Here is a 4,134-nt window from a genome sequence, read left to right on the forward strand (position 1 = left end):
TGCGGCCAGCTTGTGGCTTTGTGGTGGCCGGCCCCCTCCCCTATTGTAACACCCCAAATTTCAATAAAAAGAAAGTTAGAGAATTCCAGAAAGCCAAATTTCAAACCAACAAAAACTTTTCTATTTGCATATAGTACCATGCATAGGACTTGTGCATTTGAGTGATATGCCATGATGATTGTTATTACTTGTATTTTATATGCTCTAAAACCCTAGTGTGATCATAGTAAGATCACCAACCAAATAAATCAAAGAGGAAGAAATTCCCTAAAATGCAAAACCCTAAAAACCCTCACATATGCCCTATGGCATTTTTATAAATTCTGACCCTAGACCTATTTGGTCTTCACCATTAGTTGAATAATGTTATTAAACACTTATTACAACTTTTGGAATCAAAGTTTCACAAATCAAATGAAATTCAAACACAATTCCCACTCACATATGATAATGGTCAAATCTGCCAAATTTAGTCTGATCACTACTTTGAGCCCCTGCAATTCATTTTTCCCAAACCAATTCTTGCTAACTCTTTGCACCATTTCAAAGTCAACATCAAGGTGAACAACTTTGATGAAGATCACCCTGCCAAATTCATCTTTGATCAATAGCTATGCTCATCCAAAGTTGCAACATTTTAACAAGTGGAACAATCTCACACTTGTCAATTTTTGCAATTCTTGAATTCTACTTTTTCCACCACCACCTCAAACCATCCCTGGTCAAATACAACTTAAGTAAACACACACCATTCAAATCTTGCCACCCTTTTGAACCCATTCAAATTTGGACAAATTTGCTTTTTGCAAATATGGAACAAATCAAAAACACTAGTGTCAATAGTTTTGGCCCAACCCTACTGCCCCAACCTACTCCACCTTGTCCCCTGATCCCTTCTACCACTAGCACACCCAATAGCAAGCCTAGAGGAGGGCCATGGATGCTCAAGCCACCACCATGCCGGCCATGGCCATGAGCCTCTCCCTCCCCTCTCTTCTCTCCACCGTGGCCTCGACCACCATGCCCAATATGCTCCCCTTGGTCCCCTGAGCACGCCGGTGATCGCCGATCGTCGAGAGGTGGACCACATCGCCCTGGCTAGAACGCGCCCGCGACGCCCACGTGCGACAGGAGCGGCATGGCCATGCCGTGCTTGTCGGCCGACGCGCGCACCGCGGACACGCGCCGCCTTGCCACCCTGTGCCTCGCCTGGACCCCTTTCCTTCACCGTTCGCCTCGCCGCGCCACCACGACGCCGCTAGACATGGCCACGACCAGACCCTGGACCGCCGCCGCCGTAGACGGGGAAGAAGATCCCGCCACTGCCGCGACATGCCCGGAAGAAATGCGACCCAACCAGACATCCCCCGACCAAGCCAGCGCCACCTCTAGCTTCGCCTGAACGAGGAGAACCCGACAGCGCCCTCGCCTAGCTCGACCAGCCGCCGGAGAAGCCGCGCCATGGTCGACCTTGCCACTGCCCCGCCACCTTCTCTCAATCCTATAAATAGGAGGTTCCCTGGAAGCAACTGAGCACACCACTTCACTCCCCACCCTTCACCACTTCGCCTAGCACCGTTAGCCACCTCGATCGTCGCCGGAGCAAGGCCAATCGCAAGCTCGGAGCCGCGGAAGCCCTGGAGAAATCGCCATTGATCCAGGCCACCTCGAGCTCCGCCACTGCTACCAGCTGCTTCGCCGTCGTCTACACCTTCCCCGAGCACACTGCCATCCCTCGCTGGAGCCGCGGTGAGCTCTCCGACCCCCTACCCTCGCCGCCAACCTCTCTGCCTCTCGCCGGAGAAGACGACGCACCAGCGCCGTCCGATCCCGATCTAATCCTACGCCCCACGTTAAAACTTACCGTTTCGGGTTTAAACGCCCACTGACGGGTGGCCCCCACCCTGTCAGGCAGCCCGCGCGGCACTGGACCGTGGCTGGGCTGGCCTTAGGCCGTTTTAATTCATTTCGGCCCAGTTAGTTTTCCCGCCGGCCTGTTTGATTCAAACTTAGTTTAATTAATTCAAATGAATTTCAATACTGCCCAAACTTTGAAATTCAACCATTTCAAATTGGCTAAACCAAATTTAGTGAATTTTATATTGTTAGAAAGCCACTGAAATTCTCTACAAAATGCCACTGGCCTCATGGCCAGATTCTTTGTAGAATTAAGGTGACAAAAATAACAAGACAGGGACTTTTCCCTATTCAAATAATTCTTAAAAATCAACCAAAATAGATATTAAGTTAATTCCAACTCTAATAACTCACATTTGACTTACACTAATTGTTTATGCAATAAAATGGTGTGGTCACTTTGCATGATCATGCCATGGTTTAAGGAATGGATATTTGACTAGTTTAACTAGTTGATATTGTCCAAAACTATTAAAGTTAAATTGTGTGAAGTCTTACACTTCATTTAAACTTGTCTCACATGGATTCATGGGATGTTTGGACCCCTGGTTCCAAACTCTCTTATATGAATTACTTGAGATTTAAATCAAATGTAGTGTTATTTAAATGGTATGAGGTGACCCACCTCATTTAAATCATTTTCCCAAATGATGATGATGATGAACATTTGACTTAGGTCAATATGAGTTCATCCATGATTGTTTGAGAAATTAAATCTTAATAAGATTTTCAATGAGAGGAAATTATTTCTCAAAAACCCGATGAAATACAAAGAAGTGAATTCTACTTAAACCCCACAACCCATGCACCCTAGTTTATTTACTTGTGTGCATAGAGTAGTTTGTGTGTTATATGTGATGTATGGAATAGCCATTGAATTAGTGAGTAATTATACTCGTATTCAAATTTAGACGGTAGCACCGGAGAGTACGCCGAAGAAGAAGGTTGCTACCAAGAGGAGGAGGAGGAACAGTTTGAGAACTACCAAGGCAAGCTACTACCAATGCAAGCTATTATTCTTGCAAGTGCAAAGCCCCTTGGGGCAAGGCACCATGTTTCTTACCTTTTCTTATATGAACCCATCCCAAGTTTTTACTTTACAAGTTTTTACTTGTTTTCTAAATGAGTTACTTTTATAGTTAACTTTGGTCAAAGTACAAGTTGGTTACTAGAGTAGTGAGTTAGTCTCCCCAAGCAAAGCCAGATAGCACCCCTCATGAATTAGAGCTAGTGCTAATGAATTAAAACTTGACTACTCTAGATGGGAACAATGTGAATTTTGAAGGATTTTTGAAACCTTGGAATGAAGATGCATTCCATTGAATGATTTTTGAAGGTGAATATGACCAAGAGAAGATGGTGATTTTTGGATATACAATGATGTTGGTTTGAATGCGATACCTTTCCAATTCTTTAGTACCCCCACAATACCTGATTATGGGTAGGGCTTAACTGGAAGTTTATGCGTCTTAGTATGGGTTCCCTCTAAACAAGCGTCATCGGGGTTATGCCGAAAGCTGCCTCTACCACAAAAGAAACGATATGAGATGATGCGAAATGAGGTGAATGTCCGGCCCAAGCCCTGTGCAGTTCCCAGGCTGACTGTCTGTCTTCACTGGGAGGCCAAGCTCATGGGGAGAGGTGCTCATACTAGGATTCGTAAGTGAAAGGTTATGGTTGATGATCCGCGTACTGTGTTACGATGATTCGGGGAAATCCCGACGGATGAAATCAAATGTTGTGGCACAAGTGTGCAACCTCTGCAGAGTGTAAACCTATTCGAATAGCCGCGTCCATGGTTACGGACGGTTGGAAAGGCCATACAGTTTCCGGTGTCATATCTTTGAAAATGATGTTGAAAAGGATGTTGGTAAAATGACTGGTGGTGGATTGAATTGAAATCACCACTTGGATGGTGGGAATGACACTAATGTTCCCACTTGAGTTAGTTAGCACCTGAATAAGCTTTTCTCAAAACTTTGTGAACTAAAACTAGCTTTATGCAAATAAACTAGAGCTTAGCAAACCATACTAGAATGTCTAGCACTTACAGTAGTATTAGTTTGCGAGTACTCAATGTACTCACGGCTTTGTCCCTGGCTATTCAAATGGCCAGAGTATGAAGATGACCAAGGAGATGACCAGCAGGACGCCTACGACAACTAAGCGCCTTCCGACGTCAAGCGTTGGCCTGTGGACTAGAAAGTCCTTGTATCT

The sequence above is a fragment of the Lolium perenne genome, chromosome 6, assembly GCF_019359855.2.
Source record: "Lolium perenne isolate Kyuss_39 chromosome 6, Kyuss_2.0, whole genome shotgun sequence".
Classification (NCBI taxonomy): domain Eukaryota; kingdom Viridiplantae; phylum Streptophyta; class Magnoliopsida; order Poales; family Poaceae; genus Lolium; species Lolium perenne.